The sequence below is a fragment of the Anabrus simplex genome, chromosome 1, assembly GCF_040414725.1.
Source record: "Anabrus simplex isolate iqAnaSimp1 chromosome 1, ASM4041472v1, whole genome shotgun sequence".
Lineage (NCBI taxonomy): Eukaryota > Metazoa > Arthropoda > Insecta > Orthoptera > Tettigoniidae > Anabrus > Anabrus simplex.
In genome coordinates this window covers 671,277,173-671,301,109 of record NC_090265.1, presented here as the reverse complement: position 1 = coordinate 671,301,109, position 23,937 = coordinate 671,277,173, and positions in this window count along the sequence as shown.

Sequence of the window (23,937 nt, the reverse complement as noted above, 5' to 3'; positions counted from 1 at the left end):
CTTACGCTTGAAGAATGTATTCATAACTGCCAAACCCATACTAGCACAGAAGTCCAGCAAATGCTTCCCATTCCTATTAGCTTCCATACCTTCCCCACATTTACCAATAACCCTTTCATATCCTTCAGTTCTATTTCCAACTCTTGCATTGAATTTGCCCATTAGCACTATTCTGTCCTTGCTGTTTGCCCTGACTATGGTGTCACTCAATGCTTCCTAAAACTTGTCAACTTCATCCTCATCTGCACCCTCACATGGTGAATACACTGAGACAATTCTCGTCCTAATTCCTCCAACTGCCAAATCTACCCACATCATTCGCTCATTTATGTGCCTAACAGAAACAATGTTGCATGCAATGGTATTCCTGATAAACAGTCCTACCCCATACTCTGCCCGTCCCTTTTTAACACCTGTCAAGCACACTTTATAATCTCCTAGCTCTTCCTCGTTATCTCCCTTTACCCGAATATCACTTACTCCTAGTACATCCAGATGCATCCTCTTTGCTGACTCAGTCAGTTCTACTTTCTTCCTTCCATGTGCCCCATTAATATTGATAGCTCCCCATCGGATTCCATTTCGCTCACCAAGTTGTTTCCAAAGAGTCTTCTCGCCTGTCAAATGAGAGTGGGACTCCGTTACTCCCATAGGTCCGAGGCTTGCTTAAAATGTTCTGAGCTCGGTAAATTCATGAAGCAGAATGCTACCCTAATTGCACATAGTCCAAGTGAGGATCTCTCCTCTAACAGGTTAGGGAACTGATTTGTCACCAAAAAATTATACTAATAAATTAGTATAATTTCAACCTTGAAATTCATGATGAAATCATAAATTCAGTTTGATGTAGATGTTTGTGCAGCATTCCACCAATTTTGTCACATACTCAGTGCATGAGAAGCAGCAAATACAGTAGTGACAATAAGCGGCACTTCCGGATTTAGCCTTGTTAAAATGGGAGACCAGTCGCAAGTGGCGCTCCTAGTGGCTTCACCTGAAAATTCGCGCTAAATTCAAATATCAATGGAAATGTATATATGGAAATGGATAAATAAATTACGTCTAGAAAGAAAGTGTTACTAAGATATTAGCTTCAAAGTTGCTAAAGCAATTCTGGATAAATGAATGAAGAATTATTTAACAGGTTATTATTTAAAGACTGAAATTAGACATATAATCAACATGTGAAATGGACTGCTGTGAAAGGGTTTGATCTTTCATTTATGCATTACTTTTTTAGCTTTAGAATTCCTGTCTGAACGTTGATGGCTAGATATTTTTTTTTCTCAATTAAAAGCATTGTATCATCATATTAAAACACTTGTCAACAAAAATATCGGCACATTCCTTACACACATGATTCAATGAATTTACATTTAAGAGCTGGACAATTTTCCTTTTAACTTGAAGCCTACTAAGTTAAGGGTGTATTCTGCCCGAAGGCAGGTCCAAACCTCCGCAGAGGTATGCCTGAGCCAGAGTTTACGTACGGTAGGGTGGCCAGTTCCTTTCCGATCTTCCATTCCCTTACCCCCACCAACAGCGCGTGGCAACCCATCCAAATCTTGACCACACCCAATGTTGCTTAACTTCGGAGATCTCACGGGATCCGGTGTTTCAACACGGCTACGGCCGTTGGCTGAAGCCTACTAACAGAAAGTAAATCTATAAAATTTAGCCTCAAAAACATTCAAACTTTCCCTATAAGCAATACTTGCCATAATGCCATTAAATTTAGCATAAAGCTATTTTGCATCATCATACTGTTTCAACAAAATATGTACATTTCTTAAATCACCCATATTTTCTTCAGTGCATGACAACGCATTACGGCATTCCAAATGGGGTAACTTGGAACACAACCAGCCACACTTCTATGCATATGTATTTTCCTGAATTAAATCAAGCCCACAGATCACACCTACAACGACACATCAGTATTGAAGGTTAACTGCTGCACTATACAATAAAGTATGCGTATTATATTTTAAGCCAGTTAAAATATGGGTCGAGCAGGTCAGAAGATTATGAAGTACTATAAAAATCTCTTTATCACTGGAAGAATATATATGCAAACACAATATTACTTACATTTTCTTGTCACGAGGGAAACGGGAAAAAAGACCATGCATTCTTCTGTACTTCATACTTACTGCAGCCAAACACAGCACATACCTTTCCCCTCATGTTGAGAGGAGATATCAAGGAATGACACACGCTACTATTTAATTATGTCAACTCACTGAAAACGCATAAATAACACCAAAAACTTCACACACAAATACACATGCTCTTATGACAGAATCAGTAGTTCTCAGGTCAATCCACTAGAGAGAGCTCTAATAGCTGTCCCTCGATATCTCACTGAGTGTCGCGTATTGTCTCTACTGTATTTGGAGGCAGTACCCCTCCAGTCAGCAGCACAATATAACAATCTAAATACCCTAGCAATGTTATGCTTAATAGGAACTATCACAGCCATGTTAGAGCTGAAATACTTTACTCCACAATAATTACAGGCAGAAGGCACAATAATTAATACTACCTTTGCAACACTGAAAATGAACATTTCATTGTTTCAAATGAAGATTAATTACTTTGTATTATTAAAGCAAAATGATGTAGTGAAGTTTCATCTCAGTTATTGCACCTACTATTCAGAGAACATAAAATGCCCAAATGAGAACAAGTTTATAAGAGCAAGCCAATATTTTGATCCTCCACCAAGAGAAATGCCACACAGCAAAGTAAAATTAAGCTAAGCAGAGTTTGAATGTTAATGATGAATATTTATGACATAAATATGAGATTCATTTATTCAAACAGCATATTTTCATAAAGGTATCCCAGTTTCAGTTTTGATAATTACTGCTAATGGGAAAGGAAAGCATTTTTAACAATGATCTGATGAGTGATAAATAATAATTTTTGACACAATAAAACTTTTTTATGCAATTCTTTTTTTATCCCTGAAATTCTGATAATGATTCAAGAAGATAATCCCAAATTCTAAATAAGAGGTTCCGCACATACCTATGGCCTCTGATTGAATCAAACGTAATTTAAAAACTGTTAGAGAAGAAAAAATATTAACACTGATGCTTTCATGACTCGTACTTGCTGACATGATATAGACTTTTGGGCTTATACCACGTCAAGAAAACAAGATGAAATTCTTTACGTTCTGTAAAGCATAAGCCCAAAAGCCTATATCATGTCTAGAAAAATATTATGTTAATCTTTGGTATGTTATACTCTGGATGTCCTGAAGATTCCAATATGCAGGACAATTTTTGTGAAAAAAAATTCATAATATTCCTTTGAAAATCCTTTTATGGGGATCATTATTTCATGGCAGTAGTTTCCTCATGACTATTACATTTTACATCCTTGATCTCTTTTATAAGAATAACTGAACAACAATCAAGACCTGCATTATTGAGTTTCTAAATACCGTAAACAATTGGTTAGCAACAAAGCTTCACATAATGGTATAAAGTGACATGCAGATATATATTTTTTTGCAATGTGGGAGATTTCTTCACTAAAGGGTAAGGGGGCATTCAAACAAAATGAAATATCTGAGTACATTTATTTTAAAAAATATTGAATATGTTAAAAAGGCATTTCTCTAACTTAACAATCATATTAAACAGCCATTCTTTCTAGCTAACAAACTGGACATTTAATTACGATAATCAAAACTAAAAAAATATTTCCTTGTCAACAGTTCAGTGATGCAACACTTGCAATATGAAAGATCAAAGATTAAGAATAATAATTCAGTTACAATTCTGCAGATTTTTCTTCACTTCGATTGTTTGTTTAGCTTGGTAAAAATGGAAGATTGCTGGAAGAAAGTAGTTTTATCACACTTATAGTGCTGATGTCTTTAATTAAAATAATTTCTGATAATAACAATTTGCTGCAGATTATGTGGTCCAAATGCATGCAGATCAGGCAGAAAATTTGTGCTTCGTTGGTTCTACCTATGGAAAGAAAAATGTATTAGAACAATGGGAATGAAATTATGAATAGTTTCAGTAAGTGCTTAGATGACACTTGTTGTTTAAATGGGCCTAACATCTAAGTCATCGGCCCCTTACTTCTTAGAAGTGAGATTTCATTTAATTAGTATTATCTGTTTCAAAAAAGTTACCTGTGCTCATATATTACGATCAAAAAGAAGAAAATCTGTAAGAGCTTGGGAAGTAGAGATAGTAAATAGTAAAAAATGATACATTCTCTTTGAAAATTTCTAACAGAAAAAATACAATATAGAATTGTTTGTAAATTGTAATGTAATCAAGTACACAGTTGTATGAATTTCAATCAATCAGTCAATGCTGATCTGCATTTAGTGCAGTCGCCCAGGTGACAGATTCCCTATCAGTTGTTTTCCTAGCCTTTTCTTAACCCGCCACTGGTTGTAAAAGCTCGGAAGCCTCAGATAGTGGCGTGTAGCTATGAGTAGCCATTCAATGGAATGTCAGGAGTGAGGGGGATTAGTCAGAATGCAACTGCATTACTTTCAGTGAGTTCAGTGCCACTGAACTGTTCACCACTAAGTACCAGTGAGCGGAGCGCTCATCCCAGATCATCCTACATTTTTACTGATTTTGTTTTATTCTCGATTTTTATATTTCGTGTTTGGCTTGCCAAATTCTTATGATTAATTGCCCAGTTTTTATTATTGTTTACATTTTTTACATTGTGAATCCTGAAAGTCAAAGGGCTAATTGGCTTGCAGCTTGAAGAGGAATTGGACCATGCAGGGAATACGGGAATGTTTCAGGACGGTAAAAGTTCTTCTCATGATTCTGAGGTAGAAGAGGTTGTAAATAGTGACCATAACAGCAAAAGTGAACAACCCGCTGAAGATGGTGAAGAGGAGGAAAGTACCATTAGTTTTGGGCTTCATTACACTGGCCCTGACAAGACAACGCAATGGAGAATCTATGCACCAAATCAGCAGAGTCACAGACCAAGGAAGAAGATCATAAAATTCACCCTCTGGTAGTAAGAGGGGAGCCCAGGAATTCAGAGACAATTACTGAAGTATGGAACCTCTTTTTTCCAGTGTCAAGTTTCTGAAGAAATAACCCACCATATGATGAAATGTTAGAGTCATTTCGAGGAAGATGTTCATTCTGGCAAAAAAAAAAAAAATCACAAAGTAGGTTTGAAGATGTTTGCTGTAGTAGATGAAAGAATATATTTAAACACAAAGTATTGAAGTTTATTTTGGAAATCAACCAGAAGGACCTTTTCATTTGGATAATACACCAATTGTGAAAAGAATGACTTTACCAATTCAAGGCAATGGAAAATTGGTCGTTCTCCGTGCCCACTGCAAATGAGTTGGCTACTCATAAGAATTTGATGTTCATAGTAATTTGATGAAAAACAAAAGGGTACCTTTAGAAACTGTCAAACTAGATGAATGCCTCCTTTCTGGAGTCCCTTTGGATGTGGCAAAAACACAATGGTAGCGTCTTATGCTCCTAAGAAATATCGGAACGTCATCCTCTTATCGACGATGCATGATTCTGATAAGACTGATGAATTCCTATTGCTGTGACCTTCTGTAACCTTATCAAAGACAGAGTGGATGTCGTTGTTGGCATGAAGTCTGAGTATTCAGCTGCACGAATATCATTTCGGTGGCCTCTTAGAAAATTCCCTTCTGAACACCGGTGGCATAAATCCATAAATTATTCTGAATTGCAATACTGGAGGAAAGCTTTCAAGAAGAAAATTCCCAGAAACCTTGGGTCTAGATCTCATAAAGAGATATTGACTATAAGAGCCTTATACAATGGTCTGAAGAATGATCTACGACTTAAAAATAAAGTAATAAAAAAGGTAAGGTAAGGGTGTATTCTGCCTGAAGGCAGGTCCAAACCTCCAAAGAGGTGTGCCCGAGCCGGAGTTTACGTACGGTAGGGTGGCCAGTTCCTTTCCGCTTCTCCATTCCCTTATCCCCCACCAAGCGCGTGGCAACCCATCCAAATCTTGACCACGCCCAATGTTGCTTAACTTCGGAGATCTCACGGGATCCGGTGTTTCAACACGACTACGGCCATTGGCTAATAAAAAAAAAATAACACAGCAAAAACAGTTTACAAAAAAATAAGAAAATTTTGCCATGTAAGATAGGCGAGCGCCCCGCTCACCCTCGACCTTCCGCATCCTTCTGAGAGGCTCGACTAATGGCGGGTTAAATGATTGCAAAGAAATTGAAAATTTATTGAACATCTCCCTTGGTAAGTTATTCCAATCCCTAATTCCCCTTCCTATAAACAAATATTTGCCCCAATTCCAACTTTATCTTCATATTGTTATTTTTCCTACTTTTAAAGACACCTATCAAACTTATTTGTCTACTAATGTCCTTTTCACGCCATCTCTCCACTGACAGCTCAGAACATACCACTTAATATAATACCAATATATAGTTGGTCCATTATTGGGCATCATAAATTTTCCAGTTAACTCATTTCTGGTTGGCAGCGTTTCAGCCCAGTGTGCTAAGTTGGGATCATCGCTTGGTAAATAGCACACTTACCAAGACGTATGGCTAGTGCATACCATGGAGGCCACTACATAGAGTACTTGGAGCCACTGGCAGTGTCAATGCACTATGAGAGACATTGTCCCATTTTCAAAAATAGATGCCTGCCTGGCCATCAGATAATATAGATGTTGATTCACACCGAGAACCTGAAATATTTGTTCTGGATGAGTAAATTTATAATACCAACATAGTTGGTCCGTTATTGGCCATTATAAATTTTTCAGCTTCATTCCTGGTTGCCAGCGTTGCCAGCACACCAACTGATGATCCCAACTTAGCAAACGGTGGCAACCAGATATGAGTTACCTAGTAAATTTATAATGTGCAATCATTATCATCATCATCAATGTCCCACTCCACTCATCCGGATGTGGTTAATGTGCAATAATGAACCAACTATATTGGTATTATAAATTTACTCATTCGGAAGAAACATTTCAGGTTCCCTATGGGAATCAACATCTCTATCAACATACCACTTAGTTGAGCAGCTCGTCTCCTTTCTCCCAAATCTTCCCAGCCCAAACTTTGGTAATGCTACTTCTGCACAGTGCACGTGTGCGTCCATAACAGTGGAACAATTCCCGCATGTGAAGCGTCAGTTGTGAGCCAGACTTTCAGATATCACCACGGGTTTTCAGTGTTATGATAATTTGCATTTTGAGTGAGAAATACTGATTTGAAATAGAGGTCAAATCTCACACAGTGACCAGTGGTCTTACATCAAAATTGAAAGTTTGCGTGGAAAAACACATACCAAAATTCACAACACTCTAGTTGAAGTTTGTGGGAATAATGTACTGGATTGAAGCATAGAGCCACGGTGGGCTTCTCCTTTCCACAAAGGCCGGATAAGTACTGAAGACAACCCAAGGAGTGGGCGGTCGATGACTGCAACAGACTACACTTTTGCTGTCATTATTGACAACATTTCACAAGATCGAGATAAAAAGTGAAAAATTGCAAATGAGGCAGGGTGATACTACATAGGCTTTCTGCTAGATGTTTTGCAGCTGAAGATTTGCCAAACAAGGTCTGACACTTTTGCAGCTGGAGAGCTCATTCTGCATGATAATGCATGACTACATACTCTCAAATCAGTACGCAGAGTTATGGAGAATTATGGATGGGAAATCCTTCCCCATCCAGCCTACAGTCCTGACATGCACCAAACAGACTTTGATTTGTTTCCAAAACTCAAGAAACCACTCTGAGGGAAACATTTTCAAACCATTGGGGAGACTTTTGATTCAGTGATCCAAATAATCAGACAGCTCAACTGAGATGGCATCCTAACGGGAATACAAGACCTGCCGAAATGCTGGGCCACTGTTATTGAGAAGAATGGAGATATACATTCAAGACCTGTAAAGTCATTTTGTGAAAAAGCAAAAATCATAATTTTACAAAGTGTAGAATTTTTTAAATGACCTTCATATATTGCAATACTCTCTTTCTCACCTTCTAGGATGTTCTTCTTGGTAATTATTTAATGTCGCAGTAACACATCAAAGGTTTTTTGTGACATGGGGATGGAAAGGTAGTGGTCGTGGCCTTAATTAAGGTACAACCCCAGCACTTGCCTAGAGTGAATATGGGAAACAACGGAAAACCATTTTCAGGGGTGCTAATGATGGGATTTGAAACCACCATCTCCTGAATGCAAGCTCACAGTTACGTGATCCTAATCGTGTGGTCAACTTGCTCGGTACTTCTGAGATGTAATACACTATATCAGAAGCATTTCTATACATGGGCAATTTGTTTTCTATTATGTTTGATTGGTCGATATGGACTAAACCACAAGCAATTCTCCACATGGGCAATTTGTTTTCTATTATGTTTGATTGGTCAATATGGATCAATCACCTGTTCTCACTTTGCACGTATCTATAGACACTCTTAACTGATTGTCTGTTTGTTTGACATTTGTATGCAGAATGTTTTACTTCTTTATGAACATCATGTGACTTAGACGTAGTAAACATTCTTTTATAATGCACTCAGTCAACAATGATTGAAAAAGAAAATTAAAGTCAAGAACAATTGTACATTGCCTGACAAAAAATAAAATTGAAGCAACCAGAAGGGAAGGAGGAAACAAAATGAAACATCACGTGTTGAGAGGGCATATGATGATATTTCAGTGATTACAAAATCGAGTCAGATTTACAGAGAACTTGGCAGTACGAGCCCACTTATCATTATGACGTTGCAGCCCCTCTGGCATGGATTGATGCTATGATTCGATTGGGAAAGGTGTCATAAAGCCTCTCTTGAGGCAAGCTGTACTACAACTGTTGTACCTGGTCCTTCATATCCTGGACACTCGTACTGGGATGGAGTTGATGTCTAAGCTGTTCCCACACATATTCCATTGGAAACATATATGGCGATCTTGCTGGCCACGGAAGTGCCTCAACATCACGTAGACAGTTCACAGAGACAAGTGCCATGTCTTGATGAGCATTGTCCTGTTGAGAAATGGCACCATGATACTGTTACATGAGAGGTAACACACAAGGATGCAGGATGTCTGTGATGTACTATTGTGCCGTTAGAGTTCCCTTAATCCCAACCAGCCATGACCTGAAGTCACACCCGATGACTCCCCACACCATGACACCAGGGGTTACACTGCTGTGCCTCTCCAAAACATTGGAAGAATGGGACCTCTCCCCAGGTTGCCGCCATACTCGCAGACGATGGTCATCTGGGGTAGTACAGAACCACGATTGATTGCTGAACACAATGCGATGCCATTCATCGCCAGTCCATGCTTCCCGGTCACGGCACAACTCCAAATGCAGCCGTTTGTGGTGTGGTGTTAACGGCAGCCTACACATGGGACGGTAATTTCCTAGTCCGGCTGCTGCTAGTCTCCGACCAATCGTGCAGGATGACACAGAATGTTGCAGGGAGGCCATTACTTATTCTCGGATGGCAGGCGCAGATGTGAAGGAGTTACAATGTGCTTGGTGTAAAATATGGCGATCCTCTCGTGTGGTGGTCAGACATGGATGACCGGAACCTTGCGATGACTAGCCTGCCCTCTCGCTCCCATGCAGTCCAACATTGGGCCAGTGTCACATCCAAATGCCCTACAAATCTGAATATTGCAAGATTCGACCAGCCAGACAAATGGAGACCCACAATGAGGTCCCTTTCAGAATTCAGTTCAGCTGAAACAAGTGTGAACAGAACGATGTTGATGGGAAAGTATTGAGATGTTTATTTGTTTTCAATATGGATCACTGAAAAAGTTGAAAGAGCAAAAGCAAAAGCAAAGAAATAGAAAAGGTGGTGGTGGTGATTATTGTTTTAAGAGGAAGTACAACAAGGCAACCATACTCTATATAACACTAATCAGAGAGAAAAAGGGAAGGGATCCGACACTTCGAAAAATAAAGGTATTGGCCAAAGAAAGACAAGGGCCACGAAGGGCATGAAAATGAAAGACTCCCTAGCCCTCGGAAACCTAACAGCGTCGGGGTTGGAAAAGAACAAGAGCTGACCAAAGAAGGTCATATAGGAGCCTGGCACAAGTAAATGGAAGCAATGTCAGGACTCAGCTAAGGGCCCCGTGATCGCCAATCTACGCTCCAAAGTTCAGAGCCCCTGGGGCCTCTTTTAGTCGCCTCTCGCGACAGGCAGGGGATACCGTGGATGTTATTCTACTGCCCCCACCCACAGGGCGAGAAAGAAATAGAATAGAGCTGAATTGTATATGGGAGGTATAGTGTAGCCTAAGGTGGGGCTGAGGGATGTGGAATGGTGGGTGATTGCTGGAGGGAATTTGGAGAAAAATAAAGAAGGGTGTTTAGAGTAATGTATTTATTTTTATTGAAAATAGGAATTAATATATCAAATAAAAATGTTGGTTTTTCTGATATCTCATTAATGAAATTGGGATTAAAGAACTGATCCAAGTGGATGAAACAATTTTCAAAGATATTGAAGGTCTCTGGTAAGACTGAAACTGGTTTCATCAAATATATGTAACTTTTTTAAGGTTTCAATAAATAGTATTGAATACGTGGAAGCCTTTAGCTTTTGTTTTATATTATATTGCTCTTCAATATGGAATAATATGAAATTTATTACCTATATTGACATCCGACCTTTTCTTCTGGGTGCTTCAATTTTTTTGTCAGGCAGTATATTTCCAGTTGCCTAGGTACAGTATACAAGCACACACTACTTGGGTATGTCTGGCCAGAAACATTATTTCTGACCTGATATCAGTTCACATTTCATCCTTTCAGATTTTCTTTTACTCCATCTCTCTTTTGGAACTATCCATTATCCTTCACCATCCATTTCCTTACTGTCCTTTGTTGGCCCTTTTTTTCAGACCGATTTTCTTATGGTTTCACAGATGTAACTTTTACATATATGGTCTTATCCTTTCTAATTTTATGGACCATTCATTGTTCTCACAAATTTTATTTCCAAATGCTTGGCATATGCTAGATGGAGTGCAAGTTTTAAGGTCATATTCTAGTGACTGTTACGAAGAAACATTTGTGGAGTACTAATTTGGATCTGTCAGCAATTTCTTTGGATACTATGGTGTTGTTTTGCAATTTGGTTTCATCTAGAATGATATTTATTTGTTTGCTATAATTTTTTTACAATTGGCTTTACTTCGCACTAACACCGATGGGTCTTATGGAGATGGTGAGATGGGAAAGGGCTAGGAGTGGGAAGGAAGTGGCCGTAGCCTTAATTAAGGTACAGCCCCAGCATTTTTAAATGCGAGCTTACACTTCCACGTGCCTAAATGAACAGCTAACTTGCTCGGTGCTATAATTTTAAAGGGTTGGAAATTTCAACGAAGAAAGTAAAACTTGAAATCACTACTTTAAAAAAACAAGTCTGTAGTTCTAGATGTCTTCGATATTGTGACCATAGCCACAGGTTTTATGTGGAATTCAAACCATAGGGATTTCTCGTTTCAAAACTCCCACATGAATTGGCTAGGATTTTCGATTTGTGCCTGCCTTGCTGAGTCTCTTCTATCATGTCTCAGCTAATATATGTTCATATACTCATGATAAAATAAATCGCTACACTTAGACAGCTTTCACACTGCAGGCAGAGCAGAGCATGTCTGAACTGGGAGAGACCGAGTGAGTATTCACACAAGCCGTGCCGATCGACTGGTCAAAACAGTTCATGTTCAAGAACTGGGTCATCGGTATGTCCCTACCACCAGTCGCTTTTATAGCTCCTAGATAGTCCGTGGCGAGAAATTGGTAGAAAAGGAGACGTCATTGGATTCACGACTTGAATGTTGATCATAAGAAGTATGAAGTTTTTCATACGTTATATGAGGATATTTGGAATGATGAATAATGTTTCTGGAGATTCTTCCGAATGAGAACCAGGATGTCTGACAACATACTTCAGACTATATGTGCTACCATAGCCAAACAGAACATCACCTTTCGAAATATAGCAAGGTAATGCACACAAGATACACAGTATTATAGCAATATGTATGATGACATGCAGTTCAAGATTGTGCAATTGACACTCGTGCACGGAAGGGGAATCGGCTGCCAAAAACGCCCTCAAAACAAACAAGTTTGTTTCAACTTGCTCATCTCGGCCACACTCATGTCAGTCCCGACTCACTCGGCTTACACCTTCTATATGTGTTTGTTTTAGTGGCGTAATCAGTTCAGCTTGGACATGCTCCGCTCGGCCTTCAGTGTGAAAGCCGCTTAATGCTTTAAGACAATATATAAAAATAAAATATATATTATTCAATCTACAACAATATTTATGAATAAGAATTATGCTTTAAAAAGGGAGAGAGAGAGAAGGTCAAGAATGATGATGATGATGCTGCTGATGATTGTTGTTTTTAGGGGACAACCATCGAGGTCATCAGCCCCAGCTAAGAATGAGCTGTTCAGCTGAGAGTCCTGCTGTTATATGGTATAAGTATAGCCTTCTCATAATCAAGAGGTCTATGATTTGAGTCACAAGTAGGTTTAAAATATGAACTCAGGTGTACTTGATAACTTTAAGCTTATAACAGCTGAACGCATTTATTCAAGTAGAGCTACATATCTCCCCTAGTACACTATCACTGCATTGTGCTTCAAAGGATGCTTGCAGTGCTGTCTGCAATGTGTGCCAGCCAGTCCTTTGGAGAGAGAGGTGATGAGTCTGCTGTCACACTAGGGCAAAGGGTTGTTAATTCCATAACTGAAACAAACGTAAATAGTTTGTCTATTAATGAAATCAGCTCAAAACTTGTTTTCCAAACCATACATGATATCTTTTACATAATTCACGATTCTTCTCTGAGATCTTTAGGGCATAAATCATCATGACACAGTGTTTCCTCACACAGCTTAAAAGTGCATCATGATTAGGAAGACTAGGAGAAAGATTTTTTTTTAATGTTCACAATTGGCTTTACATCACACCAACATAGATAGGTCTTATGGTGATGATGGGATAGGAAAGGCCTCGGAGTGTGAAGGAAGTGGCCGTGGCCAGCCCCAGTATTTGCCTGGTGTGAAAATGGGAAACCACACGAAACATCTTCGGGGTTGCTGACAGTGGGGTTTGAACCCACTATCTCCCAGATGCAAGCTCACAGCTGTGCACCCCTAGCCGCACAGTCAACTTGCCCGGTAGGGAGAAGGTGATTTGATAATTCATTGCCTGTTGGTGTTCGATCACTACATTTGAGTCAAATCATGCCAATTTACTTGGATCATTTGACCAACACAAGCAAATATAGTTGGAAATTGGGGTCATAGGCTTCACTTCTAAGTGAGCTAATCATTCTCACTTCTAAGAAGTTAGATCGTTTGACATTAGGAAGTACAGTAATCATTTAATAATCCCCTAATCATTCATTCATTATATCTGGCAGACAGCCATGTCCATACGTAAAAAAAATACTCTTATTCTATAGCTGTAGATGCTATAAAGCTTAGGGGAGGATATTTAATAACTATAATCATAGATACAGTTAATAAAGTATAAATTCAGCTTCTGCACAAGATTTATGCCCTTTGGCACAAAACTACAGGCTAATATAGGCAAAATATTAAATTTGTCATATAAGGACGAGACACAGCTCATTTTAAGCCTCATGAAGCAGTGAACAAACCTTGGAAAGTCTCAGAGAGAACCCAAAAATCACGTTTTAAGGCCCTAAAATTGAGATAATGTTTGAGATAATGTCACCAAACTACCCCGCTCTAGGAACTGGATCAAGAAATAGCCAGATGCAACCATAGCAATGTTAGCTCAAGGGGTCCCATTCATTTCTCCAACCGAAGGAAGGCCTCTTTGCATATAAAAATGCAGTAAATCGTTAAATTAGGCCAAATTCAAAGGGAAATATACATTTTCAATCCCTGAGCAAAAATTATTAGAAGTAACCTTACCACAATGTTTAGCTTATGAATTTCCTGCAAAAGTGTGTTGCTATCTGCTGGGAGAAATCAAAACAAATTTGGAATTGCAAATGTTACTTCTTAGCAGAGATAGCAGCATAAACCTGAAGTGCATTACTTTCTGCTGGAAGAAATCTAAACAAATTTCAGCAATGATGTTCAAGAGAAATATACTTCTATTCTATGGTCTTTTTATGCAAATTATAATACCGGAATATAAAGTAGTCTTGTTTAATGGAGTATATTATTTACAAAGCCAAAATAGTTTTGTAAAATATATATCCTGAAAATGTCCTTAAAAAGAATAAAATTCAATTGTACTTGCATATGTCTAGCAATTCAACACACTGAAATAGGCACATGAAATGAGTTTCAGTACGTTTTAGGCTTTCGCTAGCCAGTTTCTTCTCTGGTCAGCTATCTTATGTCTTTGGATTTCACCACAAGACTTGTATCATATAAAATTGTTACACTATGTGAAATAAAATGAATACACAAAGTTAAGCAATAGCCTCGTGCTTCACATATTGAAGATATACAACCTAGCAACAGCTATGTGGCTCAAGTGTGCCTTCTATTGCTGTTCTACAGTTAACTCAAGTGCATTATTCTTATCTGTTACCGGTTTTTAAAACAAATAACTGTCTTTCCAGGCTCTTCCACTCATTCTTCAATCTTACGAATCGAACATGACATAATAAATCTGGGGTCCTGTAATTTTTTTTTTTTTTTTTTTCGCTAGGGGCTTTACGTCGCTCCTGTAAAATTATAAGGAAATGTTACAATATTCAGAAATCTTGTAATCTGATTTGTAGAAGGTTTCTTTTGTAGGAGAATCACCAACATTTCTTGAACTATTAATGCTTTACTCAGCCATTTCATGCAGGTTTCAATCCTTCACCAAGTGCTAAAGGCTCCTCCTGCTTGTAAAATATTTTTCACCCCAACGAGAGAGTATTGTTATGTGTGTTATTTCACATGGAATCTGACCATCAGAAAATTCTGACTTATGTAAGTAAATCAAGAATTATTATGAAGATAAGATTTCTACATTACAATCATTAAAAATGATCATTTTAAATCTAAGGAATGATGTTTTAAATTTAAGTGACTTTTAAAATTTAATAGGATTTCACTGACAAAACAATTTTTTTAAAATTCTAGGATGATCATTCATAAATGCTCCAAAATATTATAAAATGAATAATTTAAGAAAACGATTTTTGTTTAGTCGAAGAAGTCTTAGTGATGGATAACTATCATTTCTGAGAGTGCTAGTTCATTTTGGTTGCCTGGGTATAAGGATACAAATTCAGTTTGAAACAAAATAATATTTCCAAAACTATTTAGTCACAAGAGCAACCTGATGTGACATTGACTGAACTAATGATTGTGAAGCATCTACGAGGCCAGGCAGCACATAAGCATCACCCAAAGCTGAAACAAAAGCAGCTCACATCTTTATTAATTGAAATGATGTACAATGCTCTAGTTGAAGTTGAATTTATACCATATATACTGCATTTGCATTGTTAATTTTAGGCACTAATTTTGCTTTGGATTCTTAATAGTGTTGTAAAAGTACTGTATAGCTAATGTACAATAAATACCTATACATAAATTGTGTTATGTCGCCAATGAATTTTCTGTATTTTTGATCATTTGGATAAGTCTTATTTGAGTTGGATAAATGGGGTTCTGCAGTTCACTCCAGAAATGCTTTAATGCTTAGAAATATTCAGTAAAGAAAGAGTACTGATGCAATGATAATGAAACACATGTTAATGCAAATTTTTTCCCTTCAAATCATTTATATAGTACAATCTTGAACAGAAGTATGTTCCATTTCTTTCCTAATGAAAGATTAAATTCATCAAGTGTCTTCAATTAAGATCACATTGTCATTATTTAAAATGATTTTATTATGCATTATGAGTTACAATTTAACAGTGCAGCCTGTTAGATATGAGAAATTTGCATCAGTAAATGTAACAGTATGATAACAAACAATACCTTCCAAAGAGGAACTGATTAAGGTACTGCAGTAGCTAGTATGAATGTGGATGATGCTTGCGAATATGTACATAGAGATTTCCTTTCTGTTTTGCTCTGTATGGACAGAATGGGCACTGCTGCGATGGTTGTTGATCACCACACTCTACACGGAGGTGTCTAATCATTGTATTCTTCCAGCGATATTGTTTGCCACATCTTGGACAAGTCAGGTTTGAAACTGACAAGACTTCAGCAGTTCCCCATCTGAATTCTGAAAATAGGAAGTAGTAAGCATGCAAGATACCAATAACCCAGCTCAAATCCTGATGTAACACTAAGGGAGGATGATCATGGAATCAGGAAACTTACTAAACCAACTAATAACAACTTACTTAAATTTTTTTGAAGACCAGTATCAATACAGGCTAAATTTATAGCTATTATTATTAATGTAAATATTGTTACATGATTTTTGAGATTTGATGTCATGTTTTAATATTCTCAAGTGCTGATGCCCCACCTATTAAAGTTTGCTTTATTTATGACAATTCAACTATGAATATGTGCATAACGACTCAGTGATACAGGAAATAACAGTGAACAATGTTCCAAACAATAAAGCAGTCATGAAGTACAGAAAGAAAAAGAATATGTCTGCAGTAAGCACGGTAGATATGGAACAATGCCACTGTCTTCTAGAGAGGACATACACAGTTCACATAATGTTTGACATAGGAAGATATTCAAAATGAAAAGTCTTCATGGTTTAAATTCCAACAATATTGTTTGCCACATCTTGGACAAGTCAGGTTTGAAAGTAAGAAGACTTCAGCAAGGTTGATTGATGATATGCTGCAAAGAACAAAACATTGCAATCTTTCAAGGAATCTGAGGATATTACATACTAGCTTAAGTATCCATTCTTTGTAGAATTTATGAGCAAGGATTAAAGTAGTTAATGACACAAAATGATACATGAATTATACACACACTAAATACAAATCCTAAACCTACATAAAGTTAAAAAGATAAAACTACGGAATATAATATAATACGGTGACAATGATAATGACAATGGCTGAATAAATAAACTACAGCCTAGCAGTTCTCAAATATGGATAAGCATGTTTAGCAATCTCAACAACACAACTGTAGAATATAAACACTTTCTGCAGAATGGCGCGCGCAATCTTCAGATGGTCTGTTAACAAACGAACAATGACTTTATATGAATGATGATGAACATGGCTTCACACGACTCCTACTTACACATGAAATGTGTAGCCTATTCATTAGCGAGGCGACCACAGCCAAAAACACAAGAAAGCTGAATTTTCTCAAAAACTGTTAAGAGTTACGAAGAAAATGCATATAAACAAATGAAGTGGCATGTAGCTTTTGGTGCCGGGAGTGTCCAGGACATGTTCGGCTCACCAGGTGCAGGTCTTTTAATTTGACGCCCATAGGCGATCTGCAATGACGGTTACAATTCCCAATCCTGCCAGGAATTGAACCAGGAGGACTCCTGTGACCAAAGGCCAGCATGCTAACCATTTAGCCATGGAATCGGACAATGAATATTATGTTTCTTGAAGAAATTTTATTTTCAAGGCCACTTGATATCGTTCATTTGTTGGTAGGGCCAGCTGTTTACCCATTATTTTAGTTGATGTACAGTAAAAATTGCCAAAATTTGTAACAAAACCTGAAAATCCCCCACTAGTTCGAAACAGCAAAGTATATCATAATTAAAAGCATCCCCGTGTGACTTGGGATTCGAAGCTAAATCCTTACCAAATTTCAGATCAGTAAGTCCAGTAGTTTTCGAACCTATCCAGAACAAAGGAAGGGGAAGGTACTGTGATGAGCTAAATACATCAAAATCATTAATCATGCTGAAGAGCTGATAACAGAGCTCTTTAAGATGGAGGATCTATAACAACAAATTCAGAATTCTATTACACTAAATTTCATCTCCTTCCTTGCAATGATATTTCTGACTTCAAAATTAGAGAAAAATATGCTTTTATTCATAAAATTGATTCATTATATAAATATTAAAGAACTTGGTAAACAGTTTGTGATTTGAAAGAAAATATATTTAGGAAAGGGAAGCATGGAGAGATTTTTCCTATTAACTACCAGTACATTTATTTTTAAAAAGTGCATAAATGGCACAAATTAACAATTGCAGCTGACAAAACAGAAAACAGGACACAAAAATTACTTCCAGTTTCTTTCCTCATGGTGCTATTTTAACTCTAAAAGGTTTATTTCAATCATATTTGAATGCTACCTGAAGAAACTTTTCAAAATATAAAAGGAGTCTATTGAGAGTTTTATGAGCTCCACTCTCACTTCACCCCTCTCATACCCAGTAAAAAATAAGCAAAATTGTATTCAGAAGGTTCCTATACTATGTAAAAGCATAAGTCAATAGACGGAGCTGTTCTGAGATGCTGAGACTAAAACAAGCATGTGGCATTAGAAAAATACCTTTATTGGAGACTACACACTCTCTTAAACCTTTAAATCTGATGGTATTCACTAAAAATAAATAGACATAAAAGAGAAAATTCTAGGAATTGATTCATTAAAACAAAGTAAAATAAAATTCATATCTTCAACATATTTTCTTCCTTGGGTAATATTTGGAGCACATTATTATACATGAATCTTGCTTACACACACATCCCTAAGTACATTACAAACTGAATTCTTGACAACTGACATTTGGTCTTGATGAAATTCATAGATGCATATAAAAGAAAAGGAATATTAAAAATAGTAATATAACAAGGAGATCAAAATGACAAATAAGGTTTGTATTGTAAGGATGAAATAACAGCAAATGTCAAAAGATGCGAATAAAGTGAACAAGGATTTTAACTGAGTGTTGAAAGAGAGAAAAATAGTAGTTATTTATGCAGCCTGTGTGAAAAGTGGACCATTTTTTACCCAACTGGAAAAAATACACAAGTGTGCCAGCCCAACTGATGAGCCCTAATGGACATAACACTGGACAAAGCCCTAGACAAAACGCTACCCATATGGCCTATCATCCATTCTATTCCTGTACCCTTTTTTGATCTGCAGCCGTGAAAATCTCAAAAACTTCATGCCGCACAAGTTGCAATCTGTACCATAAGAAAAATATAAATTCCATGGAAAGAAACATTTAAAAAAAGAAGTATGGTTATGTATAAGATGGTAGAGCTGTTGGGAATTCTTTTTGGTTAGTTTGTGCTCTCTGGTATTATATCATAGGCCAAATTGTGTGCCTTCTGAAGAACATGACGTACAGTAGGCCATGAATTGTCCAGGGGATCAGAAATGTTAATATATCAAATTGTTAATTTTTCTTCAATACATGGGCTGTTTTAAAATAACCTAGATAAGGTTATGTATAAAATACAATAAAGTTGTTCCTTTATGTAACAGCAACTAATGTCATAATTTAATGTGTTTTGTTCTCTTTGTATTTAAACAGGAAATAATCACTAACTTTGTGATGTAGGTACATTGTGAAGGCAGTGATTTATTGCAGTAGGCCATGAAGTGAGCAATTAAGTTAGTGAATCAGACATGTGCAGCAAAATAACTTTATTATACTGTGTCCAGAAAAGGTCTACTTAGTTTTTGTTGTGATAGTAGCAATTATCTTTCATGTTTTAATAAAAATATTTCTGCAGTTGAAACAAAGAACAAAGCTCAACATCCTAGTAGAAAATAATAATTAAGTTGAATACTGGTACTATAAGAAATATGATTAACAATATTTATTGCCTTTTGAACTGCAAACAATGAATTCCACAGAGGACACATCAGAAAAGATGAGTGCATCTTATGAAAAATCTTTATTGAAATATTTCAAATACAGAAGGTAGAATTAACTCTCTATTACTAGACACACCTGTTTGTGGTGAAAATATTTGCCTATTGCCTAATTTCATCATAAATCTATTAAATAAACTATTTAAAATAGTTTATATTGAATCCACCTTGTCAATTCAATTTAAATGATTGAAAATGATTTATTTTATCATACATGTTTCAGGAACAATATCCAATCCCTTTATCAGTGATGTCAAATCAAGGAATAAGAATATTCTGCAGTTGAAACAAAGAACGAAGCTCAACATCCTAGTAGAAAATAATAATTAAGTTGGATACTGGTACTATAAGAAATATGATTAACAATATTTATTGCCTTCTGAACTGCAAACAATGAATTCCATACAGGACACATCAGAAAAGATAAGTGCACCTTCTTGAAAAATCTTTATTGAAATACTTCAAATACAGAGGATAGAAAACTCTCTATTACTAGAGGCACTTGTTTGTGGTGAAAATATTTTTTTATTCCTTGATGTGACATCACTGATGAAGGGAATGGATATTGTTCCTGAAACATGTATGATAAAATAAATAATTTTCAATCATTAAAAGTGTGCGAGCCTCCGTGGCTCAGGCGGCAGCGCATTGGCCTCTCAACACTGGGTTCCGTGGTTTAAATCCTGGTCACTCCATGTGAGATTTGTGCTGGACAAAGTGGAGGCAGGACAGGTTTTTCAGCGGGTACTCCAGTTTTTCCTGTCATCTTTCATTCCAGCAACACTCTCCAATATATCATTTCATCTGTCATTCATCAATCATTGCCCCAGAAGAGTGCGACAGGCTTTGGCAGCTGGCACAATTCCTATCCTCGCCACTAGATAGGGGCTTAATTCATTCCATTCCTGACCTGGTCGAATGACTGGACACAGGCTGTGGATATTCATTCATTAAAATGTATTGACAAGGTGGACCCAACATAAACTATTTTAAATAGTTTCTTTGATAGATTTATATAAGTCAATACAGGATCAAATAAAATACCATACCTATTATGGTTAAGTTTATCAACAGTAATTTCTAATTTTAAAAACATTTATTTTGGTATAATTTTCAGTACTTTTTCTTATTTCATCAATAATTTTGCTACATTGTTATTTCCACTTTTCAGCAATAAGAGCTAAAGCAAAAAGTAGCTGATAGCATACTTGCACTTAAACATCATATTTTACTTTTACTTATGTAGAAGAAACATGAGAATTATGCTCCTGTTGAAAACACATGTTAATATATCAAAGCAGAGATAAGAATCAAAAGAGTAGTATGCCAAAATTGCATGCTTTCACCTCTCATATTCAAAGTCTAAGCTGATCACATCTTCAAAGAAGCCTTGCATGATACTGAGCTAGGTGTGAATAATAATAATAATAATAATAATAATAATAATAATAATAATAATAATAATAATAATAATAATAATAATAATAATAATAATAATAATAATAATAATAACAACAACAACAACAACAACAACAACAACAACAACAATAATAATAATAATAATAATAATAATAATAATAATAATAATAATAATAATAATAATAATAATAATTGTACCGGGTGGTACACCCCCACGCCGCTAAGTCAAACCTTGCGCCAGTTGAAACTCCTCTACTGGAGGAAGCCTGAACTTTATCTACTGTGTTAATTTTCAAGTTTCTCAGAAGATGTCACTACTTGGAAATTTTGAAGTTTCTGAACGGGGTCGTTTTCGATGTATTTTGTTTTGCCTGTAGTAAGGAGTGTGGACATTCTCTTCCAGATGGCACTACTGAAGAAATACAATTATGCACCCTGGTGCGAAGTGAAAGAACTATGTTTTTGAAGAAATTTGGTGTTCATAAGTTTGTTCTTTGTTAAATTTCTTTCAGTCATTGTTTAAGTTGGCAATATTAACCCTTTCTTTCCCCTTGTTTTGAATTTACCAATCCCGAATTTCTCGAATTAATTTTCCACCAATAATGTGTTTCTTCTTCATCTTGTGTAGGGGTTTTCTTGGTTAGCCAATAAAATTCTTGTGGGAGGGTGTTCTCATTCTTGAAACGCCTCGAACTTTCCGCGAGAGTATATAAACTGCTGATTTTCGGGTCTCCGGGCCACTTCAGTAACATCTTTCTGTGTGTAAAGTACGTAGCAGGGGGCGGGAAGCGCCTCTTTCTTCGGGCAGCAGTTCAACCACAAGGTAATGGCCGTTTAATAAATTCTTTTCTTGTCGGCTCAGCAGTTTAACTCTCGGGGCAGGTCAGAAGCCTTTCCACCATGTAACTTTTCCCCTAAAATGTAAAGACACTTAGTATATATTCTATCTTTTAAACTACAAATTGGGATAGAGAGTGCTTAACCCTCTCGAGCTCCCACTCATATTGCTTTGAGGTGAACTTATTTTTCTCAACCGTTTCTTCCAGTCTAGCGTAATGTAAATTGTCTTCTCATATAAGTCACCTCTTTAGTATGGGATTAGCCCTAGCATTAACGGCCTAGTGCCAAGTAGGTTTTACACAAAATGTATTAGGAGTGCAGCTTCGCCTCCTCTCAAATTGGTATTGTCGAGGCCATGTAATATTTCTGTTTCTTCACTTAATAGGCCTCAGTAGGTTGGGTATCTTTTTTACCCCTGTGTCTATGTCCTTGGAGGACAGCTTGAAAGTTGAGTTTGGTGTGGCCTTTGATAGGTTTAAACTTTGAGAGCGGATCGCTCTTTTGAAATTGATTTTGGGCGCCTCGAGGAGGCTTTACCTTGTAATTGGGAGCAAGTGCTTCTGAACATGATTGGGGTCTTCTGCCCCTTTGTCGAATCTTGTTTTTTTGGGTAAAGTTGGGCTAATTGCTCAAGAATTGTGAGTCCGGGGCTCGAAGCCCAAATCTTGTGAATACTGTAATTGTACATTTGTTACCTTGCTACTCTGTACCTGCCATTCTTGTTATTTCTTGATTTTGCTAAGTAACCTTATTAAATTTTATCTTAACTTTAATTTCGTATTCTGAGACCTGTTCACCCCCGCACCTTCTTTCACCTCTGCTGTTCCACAGATACCTCGGAACAATAATAATAATAATAATAATAATAATAATAATAATAATAATAATAATAATAATAATAATAATAATAATAATAATAATAATAATAATAATAATGTTATTTGCTTTACGTCCCACTAACTACTTCTACAGTTTTCAGAGACACCGAGGTGTATCGGAATTTAGTCCCGCAGTTCTTTTGCGTGCCAGTAAATCTACCAACACGAGACTGATGTATTCGAGCACCTTCAAAACCACTGGACTGAACCAGGATCGAACCTGCCAAGTTGGGTTCAGAAGGCCAGCGCCTCAACCACCTGAGCCACTCAGCTCGGCAAAGCTAGGTGTGAAAGTAAACTGAGTCGTCATAAACAATATTAGATATGCAAATAAAACCCTAATTATATCCAACACCATTGAAGGTCTTCAAGTACTGATCAGTATAATTCATCTCGGTGATTAATATAGGGTCTAAATATCAATACTGCAAAAAAACAAACAAATTCATGGTATTTAGGAGAACCAACCACAAAGGTGTCTCCATTTCATTAAATAATCAAAACATTGAACGATTAAGTCAGTTCACATACCTTGGGAGCACCATAACAAACAATCTGGAACCTGAAAAAGAGATCAGATCTGTATTGAGATTTTCAGATCATCTTTCCAAAAGATGAGGTCATTCTTTTGTGATGATAATCTAAACCTCAAACTCAGGAAAAAGTTGTTGAGTTGTTATGTCTGGTCAACACTGCTTTATGGAATAGAAATCTGGACTGTCAAAGCATCTTCCATGAACAGATTGGAGGCCTTTGAAATGTGGTTACATAGAAGAATGCTCAGAATAGCCTGGACAGATTTTGTAACTAATAATGAAGTGTTAAGGAGAGCAAGAGCTGAACGTGAACTGGCAAACATCATTAAAGCCAGGAAAACAGATTCAGGCCATGATTTATGAGGTAGAAAGTACAAGCTTCTACACCTCATATTACAAGGCAAGCAAGGAGCTAGTAGACCACCGATATC